At 38.4% G+C, this 14,209-nt stretch overlaps 1 protein-coding gene across 2 annotated transcripts in view; it reads left to right on the top strand.

Annotated features, from left to right (window-relative positions):
- The window catches only part of LOC145452811 (uncharacterized), a 116,212-nt gene that overhangs the window by 32,289 nt on the left and 69,714 nt on the right, over positions 1–14,209 (top strand). The window lies entirely within an intron of this gene.

Genomic DNA, 14,209 nt, shown 5'->3' with positions numbered 1-14,209 from the left:
GAGTCATTACAACCCTGCGTAACTGCATCGTCCATGCTATATAATTTCTTCTGGAATCGCGTTACAGAGTTATCTATACAAATGCTAGCGCGCGCGACAGCCTCCTAAACCGCAGATGCAACAACACGCGACTGCATTTTTGACCGGATCAAAATATACCGAGAAAAAGGGGATAATCTGCAAAGTATGTTATATCAGCAGCGTGCATCGCAATAGATTTGAAATCAGATATTCTCTCGATATCTGGTTTCTTCGAATTGAGACTTCAAATTGATATATGATGTGCGGAGAGGCGGTTAGAGGAACAGGGGGATTTGGATTTGTCGTATAACGCGATCGTCGAGTTTTTTTTTGCAACATAAGTTATAAATACAATATACAATCGGTTAGAAGGAGATACAGTTGTCATTAATTTCTTCCAAATTAATCGCAAAGAGTTACGTTGTCGCTCCAGAGTATAACTTATTGGTATATCGAACAATATTTATTTACTATAATAAATTCTCAACTGAATATTATATTCATATTGAAATAAACTCGAATATTTTCGCCTGACACACGTCAGATGTAATCGTCAGCAACTGGTAGATATTTGGAAATTGTATATCAATAGCGTATCACGAAATAGTCGTGTTTATTTCAATGTGGATATATTATTCAATTGTATATTGCAGTTCTGTATCTACAAGAAGCACGACCCATAATTAGTTTTCTTATAAATTTAAATAATTGGAATAAATGATATAAATGAATCTTTGATTAGCAACGTGTAATTGGCAAGATTCTCATCAGGGAAAGGATAATTATGCGTTCTCACAGATATGGAGAATTTTTTTCTTCCATGCGGAATTTGAAAAGATAATAGATAATGCGGGCCACTGTAGTAAGGTATAGGTTCCCGTCTCCAGATTTAGAGAGTTGACACATTTGAGTGTGAGTAATTTCGGTCCGACCCTACATCAAAGACTAGAACCCTTTTTCTTCGAATTCGACCATGGCGTTGCTATGTACTTGCTACTATGTAACACGGTGATGTATCAAGGTGATGTCAATGGTTGTGCTGTCGTTTGCAAGTAGAGTCAATGAGTTGCAACGCAAACGGTGTCTCAGAGTTGCTGTGGTTTGACGTATTTACCGATCCAATCAGGACGCAAGAGTTGAGATGTAGCTACACGAATAAATAACTGAGATGCGGTGGTTATGCATGGTAATCGTTATGTGTTAGTTCCGATCGGCTATAAGCGCTTCAACCGCTCAAGTTTCACGGCTAGAATAGGCCATAGAACAGGGCGGCCAACCCGTGGCCCGCGAGAAGGTTTTGAGTGGCCCGCGAGGTAATTTTAGAAATTAGTAATATTACCAAAAATGGATTGCCCAAATTGTGAAATTGCATGGCCAACCAAAAATTTGATTAATCTGGCCGCAACAGTTGGGATGTGACGACTAAAATGTCAGTTCCGACGCATTGGTGGATCCATGGGACAGTCAGATTTTGGTAAATCTTCGTACATTACAATAAAGCAGAATATTTTGCGGTAAATTTACCTAAAGTAAAATGTTTTTTTTTCGTGCTTCACGCAATATGTTGTCGCTCGATTTCTTGCTTGTAATACTGTTACCCCCTTCTGAAAATGATAGCACGCCTAACGTACCATATTAAGTCTAATTATGATAGCTATTACGAGAGAAAGTGTCGTCCAACATGCGACCTTGCGTTTGCACTCGCAGAAAGACCGTCGACGATGAAACAAAGGCGTAAAATGATTGACGCATGTTGGCCGAAGCTTGAATGATATATTGATCTTGAAACGAATCCGAATATTTTTGGCTGACACTCGTCAGGGGTAATCGTCATCGACTTTTAAATTGCTTTCACCACAACATCGATTGCAAAAACACGTTTATTATAACTCGAATAATTCGGTTCCTCTTATAACGAGTTATCCACAGGTCAGGGTTGTAACCTAGTCACATTGTTCCGAGTCACGAGTCAATCTTACTTTTGTGGTTTTGACTCGAGTCAAGTCGAGTCATTTTCAATTCATCACCTATAGTCGAGTCCGAGTCCAAGTCACCGTTTAAAGGCTCAAGTCCGAGTCATAGTGTTATGACTCGAGTCGAGTCCAAGTCACAGTATTGAAGTCATGTTCAACTCATGTTTTCAATCCTGAATTAGCTTATAGCTTATAGATATCAGATATAGAACCAACGAATTCACGTCTAGATACCAGCTGATAGAGAACCAACAGATGCATGTTTATGTAGACGTACAGTTTTCCTTTCACATTATCAGGTGGTTGACTAAAAAAGATCAGCTTTCCGGCGCAGCTCCCGAAATAGCCGCCGGAGCGTTACTAATATGTGAGGAAATTTTGGATTAACTACAAATAGAGATTTTCGAATTTTACCGGCTACCTCATGATATTGCTATATTGTGTAAAAATATGATTTATAGCAGATTTCGATCAATTCCAACTAGAAAAGGCGAATTTATTAGAGTGGAATATTTTGGAAAAATATTCGACTTACTACTAGCATCTAATTATATTATATGAAATATTTTCTCACCAAAATCACTCCCTTTATTTTCAAATATAAAATTTTCTCCTCTCATATCATTTATTCTACTTTTTAAAATTAAGCCAGATTCAGTGTTCTTTTTATGCAACATAACAATTTTACCAATTAGCCACCCAGTAAAATAAAAACGAAGTTAATTTTTAACAACCCTATTGTACAAACATCACACAACGTGCATAATGCACATACCTAACAAAACGTCAAATGGATGGAGTGTATTGTGTGTTTTCACTGACAGCAGATCACATCAATGATAAGTTACAATGCAAAAATACTAAAGTGGAAAGGAGATCCTCATATATGTTGTAGCGGCATGGCCTTAGAATAAATCAACATCTACTGAAACACGTTCCACTGGTGCACTATAGATACAGGAATTGACAAGCATTTTTGAACCACATTGAATAGCATTGGATACTCATTATTTCTGGTCGCCCAATAATGCAAAGAATCATCGCCTTCAAATCTACACATGAGCTTATCAGTCTCTTCCAAGTACTTGGCCATCTGAGTCATTTCATTGCCTCTAATTGAACTTTGCATCGATTGTTTGCTTGTATAATTGAAAAGTCTCGAATACTTTGATTGCGGAGGATCTATTACCTCTTTTTCACAGGATGATTTTGTACTATGCATTGCTACTATATTTGCCATTGTCTGTTGTTTTTACGGTGGCATATCTGATATCAGACGAGTGCAACGAAAGCAGTGGCGACAAATAGCGATATCGGCAGAATTCGTCATATGCGTTGATCTAGCCAGTACGATTCGCAAATTTCTTCATCTTCAAGTCATATAAAATATGCCGAGTCACTGACTTGCGTCGAGTCATGCGTAATGACTCGAGTACAAGTCGAGCCAATCCCAATATTGATTCGAGTCGAGTCATTTTCCCTTTTCAAGAAAATGACTCGAGTCAAGTCGAGTCACCAAAAATTCGTGACTCGAGTCTGACTCGAGTCATTACAACCCTGCCACAGGTTCAAAACTAGATCCAATGTGGCAAAGTATGACGTAACAATCAACATTATTATGCGTATTTTCTTCAATGGATGATCTTTCGGAAGCAATCTTTAAATTCCGTACCGCGAAACGGCGACTGTAATACAGCGCAGTGTTGGGATGACTCGAGTCATGACTTGACTCTAGTCTGACTCGAGTCAACTTTTTCGTATGACTTGACTTGACTCGAGTCACTTTGCAAAAATGAATTGACTTGACTCGGAGCTTCAGAAATGTGCATTGACTTGTGACTCGAAGCAAATTTAACGAGTCAATTTCAAGTCATTGAGTAATCGGTGTCTATTGAATCACTGTATCTTGTATATGTTCGGATTGTTCGAGATACGCCGGTATGATTTGTGGGAGCAACCAGTCATTCACTGATTGTACGTTGCGCTGATCCTCCATTGTTACATCATAAATAAATTGACTGCAATCGAAACGATCACAGCTAGCGTTGTCGTAGTAGTTGTAGATTAATCTAATAGCATTGTGGCTCTGTTTCTTAGACGGCTCAATGCTTAACGTTGCGCAGTGCTCACCTTTACCAACGCTCTTGTATGATTTAGTTCGATCAAATATAGTCTTTGCGTTCTCTGCATTTTCACGAATGTGTGTGGGTAGTGTCGGCTATTGTACCATATCAATTCAATGCAGCTGCACAATTACTCACGAATTTTATTAGCAGTTATACATGTGTGCGAGTGATACAACGTATCTTCGCAGGCATATTTAACTTTATATTCCTTATTTGATTCAAGATAAATGGTTCATTAAATCTGTCATTTACACAGCTAGCAAAATGTCACGACTTTGAATCATCACTCATATTCCGAAAATTAAGTTTGACTTGAATTGTGACTTGACTCGTGACTTGACTTGACTCGACTCGACTCGACTCGAGCCACCGCCACAAAACGAGTGACTTGACTTGACTCGATTCACCTTCGAAAATCGTTTGACTTGACTGGAGTCAAAATGTGCAATGACTCGAGATGACTCGTGACTCGAAGGTAGTGACTTGATCCCAACACTGAAACAGCGACTATGAAATCAGCGCGCGTTTGCCACACGTCGGCTTAGTTATGATTCTGTCGAGCTCATCATAGCAGAAAGACGGAAAGGAATGTAGAATACCATGCGACTTTCTCATTAAGCTCAAATCTAGTCTATTGACTGTGCGTTTGACAAGTAAATGAGTACATCGCTAACGAGTTGCCTTGTTGGGAAGTGAAGTTATGGTTCGCGGATACCGATTTTCCAGATTGCGTTAAACAACTCTTGTTTGGACAATAATTAGACTGTCTCAATCAATAATGTTGGCGATTCTTTATTCCAAATTACGGGAATAATTTATCATAATCATAACTGGGTGCGATGCTTGAATCACCTGTGCCTTATTGACGAATCTCCCCTATACAAAGTGATGGAGTTTCGATTTCACGGTCTTCAAATAAATTGACTGTGATGAGCAGCTATTGGATATGTTGCTGGTGTCACTGGTTGAGACAAATAGCTGCACGTCTGAATTATACCCGGAAATTCGTGCCATTTACTGCAGCGTATGGCTTTGTAGCTAGGTAAGGTTTCAATCGTATGTTGATATAAAATGTTCTTTCCAATTCTCTACTAGTTGCTGACCATTACCCCTGGCGGGTATCAGCCGAAAATATTCGGGTTCATTTCAATATGAATATACTATGCTATTGTATATTAAAAAGGACTAGGCGTCAATATGTGGTTCAAATCGTATAACCGTATGAACCACATCACTAACCTAACCAGAGTATGCTGTTGTAGATTCGGACGATTGGCTTTTAGTTAGGTATTTCATCGGGATGTTATTTGTTTAAAACTTATCTATTTACTAGTTGATGCAAGAGGTCGAGTGACTCTATTCCCGTGACGCCGTTGTTGTGATCATTCTGCATTCAAGATTTCGACTTCCTTGGTTGCTATTAATCTAAGATTTAAAACTTCAATGGCATATTGCGATATGCTGAACCTGGTCTTGTCACAGAGGAACAGTGGCATTTTTATATATACAAGTCGATATTGCTGAAAAGACGTCGAAAAGATGAAGACTTTGGCTTCGGCATCGTTATTTATGTATACTTCTAGTTGTGTTGTTTTAGTGTTCTTGATCAGTTTATACCAAGCCGATAAGCATATGTAATAATTCACCTTTATTACTTCTAGGCTTTCTCTGCGGTGGTACCAGCACTTAACAGTACTTGCGTAGCAGGATTGATCATGATATATTATTATATGTGGTGATAATCATTGGCTATATATACTTATCGCATACTTGAACTTCTATAGGACGAAAATAAACTTCATCCTATTATTAGGTATGTGCTAGTCCGTATTATGATTAGGGATAAGATTCAATGGCGGTTCTTCGAATCTTAAATCCGTCCATGGCTAAATTTACTGTCTTGAGAATTGATTTGTGCTGTAGCAAGAAGACATTGTTTACTATATCACATAGTTGTACTCCAAGAAAAATATTGTGACCTTAGACGGGCATAACGCTTACACCCCCATAAAGTCAGGGTGGTAGATTTATCACACCATGCGTTATTGTAGACTTATAACACGCTGGACAGACTTGTCTATCGCACTTAAATTAGCTTGTACGCCAGGCATGGTTCGACAACTAGAGAATGTCTAGCTACCCAAATTACATTATAACTAGAATTATAGCTTCACAGTTTGTTTCCAAATTAAATTGGAATTGAAATTATAGCTACACATTTTTTTCAAATTATACTGAAATTAGAATTATAAATACACTGATTTTTCAAAATTAGATTATTTAGAACTACTGAATTCGCGAGAACTTGGAATTCAGAGTTCATTCTCTTGAGCACGAAAATGGCAAATGTCTGTACATCAAGCTTGGGTCGTTTCGTACTATACAGCTCTCCTGTAGCATTTTCAGGAAACCAGAAGTTGGACCGGATTTTTTGTGGCATTCATGGTGTTTGTCGACTAATGTGGTCGTCATTTTTATTCCCTAACTGCCGACGTATAACACGGCCCACTTCTAGGCCTTTTGTAAGACCCCGATTACGCGGCTGAGGTGGCGAGGAGGAGGTTAAATCAACCTCCTACGCTTAGGTGTAGGAATTCTGAAGTCGACCTCGGTCGGACTCGAACCAGTAACCCATTGGTGCTGCAGCCGCGGATTGTACCACTGTGCTATCCCGCCACTAGATCAGAACTAAACTTATAGCATAGAAACAATTCACAAATTAGATTAGAATTAGAATAAGAGCAAAGATACATGTCACAAATTAGATTGGAATTAGTCAAATTAGTTAATTAGAGGACTTTAGAATTATCTAGAATTATCTGTAGTTGCCCAAGTCTGACGCCAGGTCCCTGTCACGGCGTATAGACTCATTGAACTGCAATGACTTTGTGACACATGCGTTATACATTTTGTCACCGCTAATAGCCAGATTCAGAGGTAGTGATGATTTCATTTCTAATTGGGCGCAATAAATCCAAAGTTACGTGAAATGATATTAATTATATTTTACCGTAATTCTAGTGTGTAAACAACTGGTTTAGTATGTTAGTCTGAAAGTTAAGTGAAATTGGGATACGTGTAACAAGCTTATGCTATTTGGAGTGGACTGTATTTCTATATCGATGTTAGCTGTTTATGAATCAGGGCACTGTTCGAGACCCGTGTTCAATCACCCAACGCCCAACAACACATCTACTTCCTTTCGAACTAAATATGAACTATAACGCTTGTATCATACTCGCTTGAGAATCATACAGGCAAGTTCCCATACCATTTCGCTAATGAACGTATTATTTACGGAATACAGTCCGCTAATGTTGTGTAAGGTTAGGGGTCAATTTGAGGGTCTTTATCGCTATATCCCGGCTGCTTTTGTGTGGTTAGTTGCCAGATATACCAGCGAGAAAGTTTATATCACGCTCAAATACCTGTGTAAAAGGTATGACGCCTTTCTTCTGGCTACAGCCGTATATTCGGTAATCATGCCCGCTGAGTAAAGACGGGTGGATACCGGGTTGTGACACTATCGTGGTAATCGCCTCAGGTTCAAGGCTAGATCGAATCTCAGTATCCCGGCATTCGGATTCCTTTTTCGATAAGGCAATCGATTCCGAATGAAATAGGTGACAATTGGTACCGGGTCGCTGTAGAGATGATGGAGGATATATTGTATAGGTGGATTGTTTTGTATAGTAGCAACCATATAGCGATGGGCGTTTATGAGAATGAACTCTCTGATTTGATATGAACTGGACTTGATTTTTGTTGTTTTTCTTTTTTTATTCCGAATTCGATTCATTTTCGAAGTTCTTGCAGATTGTGTAATTTTTACTTTCATCCAATTCGGAAAAAGTGTGTAGTTGTCATTCTAATTCTAATCTAATTTGGAAAGCTGCAAATTTTCAACTCTATATCATCGCGATCAGACTACAACTACTAACTATTGGAAAATGCCGATATTCTAATTATAATCTAATTTGTGAAATGTTACTGTGCTCTAATTCTAATTAGAATCTAATTGCTAAAATGTTTCTCTGCTCTCATGTCAATTCGAATCTATTTTTTTTTTGGAAAATGATACAGGGGAACTGTATATAGTTCGAAACGAGCCTAGTTCACTGTACAGAAATTTGTCGTTCACATGGTTACGGGAATGAACTCCAAGTTTTCGCGAATTCAGAGATTCTAACTCTGTTCTGAATTAGAAAAAAGGTGTAGCCTTAATGCTAATTTGAATCAAATTTGGATAAAGCTGTCAGAGATGAGCGGATTTGAAATTTCTATGTCCTAATCCAATCCAAATCCGAACCTTCAAATCCAAATCCAAATCCTAATCCATAACTTTTTCATATTCAAGTCCATGTCCAATCCTAATCCGATTCCAACTGGAAATTCAGAAAAAATACTAATTTATGCAATGGAGGGATTCAAAAATTTTCTTTCACAACCAACGATTCACTTGATTCAAGATAACTTAGTAACCATAAGTACATTAATAACTGATCTGAATAAAGTTTGTCGCCATTCGCCACACGACATTTCAATCTCCCAGAAAATAGTTCAATCCAATCCAAATCCTAATCCGTTCCGGAAAAAATGTCTAATCCAAATCCAATCCAAATCCGACAAAATTTCACAAATCCTGTTTTTTCAAAACCTAATCCTAATCCATGCTCATCTCTGAAAGCTGTACAGCAAGAATTCTAATTCTAGTCGATTCGGAATAAACTGTGTAGGTGTAATTCTAATTCTAATCTAATTTATAACAGCTGAAAAATTTACAGGCGTGCAACTCGATGGCTGATATTCTCGTCACTCAGTGTTCACCGGCAATTAGCTGTCTAAGATCGCCTCCGATACTTCGCTATATCATATTGTATTATAATTAAATACATGGTACAAATACGACGCACGCTCGATGTTCGTGGCTTAGAACGTGCACTTTAATCATCTTCAAAATTGCCTAGAAATTACGCGTCGACTTTATTTGAAACGAGCCGTGATTGCTGGAAACCGTAACAACACGCCCATGAGAATTTCCTTCTCAACTGTCCCTTTCAAGCGCTCGTTTAATTCCGAAACCTGTCATTTCCGAAGACCGGGTTCCCACCAGAACGCGTGATTTAGACGTGGTTCCGCCAGTCGGGTTGGCATGATCTACTGTGATATTTTCGTTCCGTTTAGGGTGGGCATAGCCGTTTTTTCAATATAGCTTGTTTGGCGCTGCTGCCTTTTTGGTCGAAAACATTAGCGGAATTGATTACAGATTATATTGCAGATAGAAGAGTCAGATAACAAGCAAAGTTTCAGATTTCCGAATCAGCCGAGAATTAGAATAATAGCTATACAGTTGTTTTTAAACTAGATTAGAATTAGAATCAATGGATTCGCAAAAACTTGGAAATAGAATTCATTTGCGAATTAGGAAGAAATACAACACAAATCAAGTTAAGTTCAGATCAAATCAGAAAGCGTTCTCATAAACACGAGAATGGCAAATGTCTGTATGCTAACCTTGGCTCGTTTCGCACTATACTGTTCTCCTGCAGCAGTTCCAGGGAAACCAGAAATTGATTAAAATTAAATTGAGATCATAGACACATCTCACAAGTTGATTAGAAGGAGATTACCAACATTCTTCTCTAATTTATTTAATTACATAAGTAACATTATCTAGATGTCCAGGTCTGGCAGTTAGCCGAAAATGCCGAGAGATTTGCGTGTTTCTTCTTGTCGCTAACTTAACTACAATGTTGGTAAGATCAATGTTTTGATTCGCATAGCTTGCGATGATTCGTTTACTTCACAGGGAAGGTCGAAATTAACCGTAGATGTAATAAGTGTTGGACAAATCGAATGCACGAGTGATTCGATTCGAATCGAGTAGAATAATCGAGTATCACTCGTTATGACGGGATAAGAGAATGTGAATGATGCGGAAAGTTCAAATATGTATATAACATGCCACCCCAAAAGAATATATTGCACTTTCTACATCACATAAAAGACGATTTGCTATTTTTTCGACCACACCTATTTCATTGCACTTTGCGACAATGGTGTGGTTGATTGAGACAGAAATGTCATTTCAACTAACGTGCGTCGCTTTGTAACACATGTTTCGTATGACTAGGGTTGCATTTAAAACAAACGGTGTTTTAAACAGTGTTTCAAACAAATTCCTTTGAAAAAATTGTGTTATTTCAAATGTCTAATTATACCATAATTTTGTAAATACTTTCGAAAAATCATGTAATATGAGCCCTCAGACGATTTGCACCCAATATGGCCGATGTATACGATGTGGGGTGGCTGGAACCCTCGTAATCGTGGTCGGTTCAACAGTTATAGCATGTAGATTTAGGTCATTGGTGCGGAATGGGTGTTATAATGATGAACACCGCCGACCGTAAAAATGCTGCATAACGATGTTGTCCTGGTTAAAGATATTTTTGGTCTGTTTATGACGGTGATCGGAAGCCCTTTCCGTCGAAGGAGCCATATTTACCATATAATTTCAATTGCTAATGCCAGTCCAGTATGACGTCACAACTATAGATTCGTGACGTTTTGGATGAAAAAAAAACATGTTTTAAATAAGGGTCATGTTTTAAACAAGTTTGGGTAAAATGGATTTTCCTTTTAAATGCAACCCTATACGTATGACCCTGACCAATCAAGGTTTACAGCCTTACAAGATGGGAAATAGTTTTCGAAACCACAATTCTCGGCGATATATTGACTCTCAGTAACAAGAGGCGTATAATTTCAGTACGAGATAAAGCACAATTAGGACAGCTCTGATGTATTTATGTTGACACAAAGCATATTAATCACTGAATGTTGATGAAATAGAAATAGAAAGCCAATCGTGTCAAGAGCTTTAATTATTCGCTGTAGGACGCAAAATTTGTCTCGTGTCTGGCGTTGTCACTGCTATATATAATCGGAAATATCAGGCATTTCTGTACCTTACCCGAATTACTACGGAAATGATGCGTGGGTGTGAACGCCAAGCTTGTGTGATACTTAACATGAAACCAGGTATTAGATTTACGTCTAATCTGATGACGTATTAGGTGACGATGTGTTACTGAGAGTATTCGTGTGTATACAATAAACTAGGAAATTCGAATCGTTAGGCGCCGTTATACAATATCACTGTAGCGTATCAATCAAGGTTGTTGTTATAAATAACCCCTGATACGATTATGATTTTGCCAGTGTGTAACCACCTTCCGTTCGCCGTTCAATGATTTCGTATCGAGATCAGCGTGATAATCAACGCAGACATGGACAAGTATAAATTCTAATGGTCTAAATAAACTGATTAGAGCGAAATGCCGATAATCTAATTCTCATCTAATTTGTGAAATGTTACTATGCTCTAATTTTAATTATAATATAATCTCTAGTTTTGCGTAAATGCTACAGGAGAACTATATAGTGCTGAGCTTGCTGCACATACATTTGTCATTCTCGTGAACTATGATTTGATTTGAGCCGAACTTAATTTCATGTCCAAGTTTTCGCGAATTCGAAAATTCTAATTCTAATGTAGTCTGAAAAAAACTGTCTAACTATAATGTTAATTGTAGTCTAATTTGAAAAATAAACTGTGGAGATATAATTAAAATAATAATTTAATTCGGATATGCTGAAAACATTTTAGTTCTCCGAGTCTGATGTACCGGTATTGTATCTGTGTTACCTGTAGTATGGTCACACACGAATTCGAACGCACATATAGTAACTTGTTTATACCATGAAGGGTGTGAGCCGGTGTACGATTATACGCTCAACTCTGTGATTTGTATTTCAAGCAATGCAGATTTATGCTTCTCCAATAAACCATGTTTGATAAATAGCAATATTTCGTGTTAGTTGGTTACCTTGTGCTTGTGGAAGTCATTTCGTGCGTTGCTTTCCCGAGATCTTATTGTACGCCAAGAATCGTGCTTTCATCTTCTAATAAATGCGGAAGTAATTCTTCATCACGACAATTTATGTTGCTGAAATATTTCAGTTATTTATATTCCCTTGTGCAAACACCGAATCTATAAAGCGTTCACGTGTGAAATGCGACCCACCAGTCACATAGTCGAGCTTTTATCAGGTTTGGCGTTTAGGGCGCATAGTGTTGAAGGTTGATTGTATAGAAATATCGCTGTACTGTAAAATGTAGACACGGATACGATAATATTTCGCTTCGGGCTTAGTCGGCAACACCAATTATGGATTGAGATACCGGTACCTCTTCCGGCAGTAAATAGAATGATTGTCAGATTCTACGTGCTGCCTGATCATAGCTTAGACTCGATAGGACTGTGCGTATTGTGTATGTTGTTCATCCGATTACATCGAACAGAAATACATCTGACACTGTAACTAAATGGGGGTTAATAGGCGTATAATGGGGTGCATAATAAAAATAGCAGGGTCACACTGTAAGGCACACTGCGATATGAGTTGAATGTTAAACACATTGATTCAGGTGAGTACAGTGTGGCAGTAATACAATTCCATATGAAATCCGTAATCTGTCTTAAATTGGCACCATGAAGTGCGTTATATTCGACTGACTGCTAATTCTATTTCTCGGCGAGTGTTCCATTCTCCAGATATCGGTGCGTGCTAATTTTAATCTTTTACTGTGCAATGGGCATGCGATGACATTGTCGGAGGATGCATGTTATTGTGCGACGTTGACCTTGGGGAAATTGCCACTAGGAATGTTTGATATGTACTGTAACAATGTGTAATGTAAATATACCGTTATGCCCACTGTATTGTGTACTTAACGTTAAGTCCACAGTTTATATTCGGCTTTTACCAGCTTGTCACGTTGTTCAAATGCTTCGCCTGTTCTTGAGGTCACGACATGCTCAAAATGGGATATGATTATTACGATTTGCTTCTGGTATAGATAACATTGTGTGGAGCAGATTGCGTATCTCCTCGTCTGGTTTCAGTTCACTTGGCACTTTAGGGGTTTTCATTTCCTGCTTGACATATTCTGAATATATAGGCGTTTCGTTTGGTAATATGTGGAGTTGATTGTATTCTGGAATTCAGGTCGCCTGTACAACTCTGGTAATTCCGTTTGTCTGCTTTACCGCAAATTTATGCTGAAGTAACTTATCGAGATCCAGTGGTTTCTAGGGCTTGGACACAATGATTCGAGTAATAATTCTTATCGTCGACTAGTGAGAGTTGATTTTTTCGAGTATATATGATCCTTTCCACTAAAGGTTAATTTGTTAGCGAGAATTATAGTTCCCATACTATTTTCTACCGCACAACATTGTAAATATAGAAAGCTAACACTCGATACTATGTAAACCTCGACTGGTGAATTGGTTATATCTCAGCATACGAAACATTGAGTACAAAGCTACGGGTGTTATAATGGAAATGATATAGCTGTGAAGCCCTGATAAACCAACCGCATTGCCTCAGAGTCCAATGAAATAGTTATCGTTCTTGCACAGCCCGAGTTGTCACCTCAGTATCATTATTATTAGCATTATCAACCCATCACACGCGTAAGCTCAATGCTGTGATTTCGTTCACTGTTAACCATGCGCAGATTTGTGCTTCAATGTTGCTGTTGTCGGTATTGGTTGTGTTATTGGGTTATCTGAAACCGAGCGAAATAAACACGGACTCAATAGTTGGTATAGCGATATCGGGCCGCGTCGCAGTAAGGCGTACGGTCCGACTGCTCAATAAGTCTGCAGCTCACCGCAGTTGAATTACCCACTCATGACGTGGTTCGTGCCATCAAACATCAATATCTGCGACGTATACAAGATGATATGTATTTCAAGTGAATCTATATCAATCCATAGCGATGGTAGCCCACCACATCGCAGTGCAAAATTGCGACACAGCGAAATTGTGAAACGGATTAGTGCCGTCCTGTATTATCATTGAAAAATAGGACTGTTATGTTTCGGCTGCTTGAATTCAAAGAGGCCGGAATGTATGGTATACTCCTGTGTTCGGTATTCCTTGAGTGACTGTCAAATTTCCGAATGCATAAGACAAACCTTTTCACGGATTACCTGAAGTCGATATTTTGCTTTA

Source organism: Botryllus schlosseri, chromosome 12 (genome assembly GCF_051294905.1).
Source record: "Botryllus schlosseri isolate E-star chromosome 12, Bs_hap1, whole genome shotgun sequence".
Classification (NCBI taxonomy): domain Eukaryota; kingdom Metazoa; phylum Chordata; class Ascidiacea; order Stolidobranchia; family Styelidae; genus Botryllus; species Botryllus schlosseri.
This window is presented reverse-complemented; position numbering and strand designations above follow the sequence as displayed.